This window comes from Etheostoma spectabile, chromosome 10 (genome assembly GCF_008692095.1).
Source record: "Etheostoma spectabile isolate EspeVRDwgs_2016 chromosome 10, UIUC_Espe_1.0, whole genome shotgun sequence".
In the NCBI taxonomy this organism is placed as follows: Eukaryota; Metazoa; Chordata; class Actinopteri; order Perciformes; family Percidae; genus Etheostoma; species Etheostoma spectabile.
Window position 1 is genome coordinate 16707056 of NC_045742.1, and position 370 is coordinate 16707425.

Below are 370 nucleotides of genomic sequence, written 5' to 3' on the forward strand. Positions count from 1 at the left end.
ATAATAGTGGAACCAGTAAACAGGTGCTGTAGAGACACTGTTACTGGGTTATTGGCCAGAATCGAACCTGACACTGTGAGTCAGTAGGCAGCTGTTCATCAGAGAGATGGCCTATGGGTAGAAACTGTTCCTGAATCTGTTGGTTTTGGCGTACAGTTCCTGTGCTCCTGCCCAGAGGGGATCAGGTGAACAGAATTGGGTCCGGGGTGAGATGGTCCCTGCAGTGGATGGGTTTCCTCACGTTTTCCTGACTCTGGAAGAGTATAAGTCATGAACGGAGGGCAGGTTGGCACCGATGATTTTTTCTGCAGTCCTAACTGCCCGTTGTGGTCTGCTCCTGTCCTTTTTGGTGGCAGATCCAAACCAGACA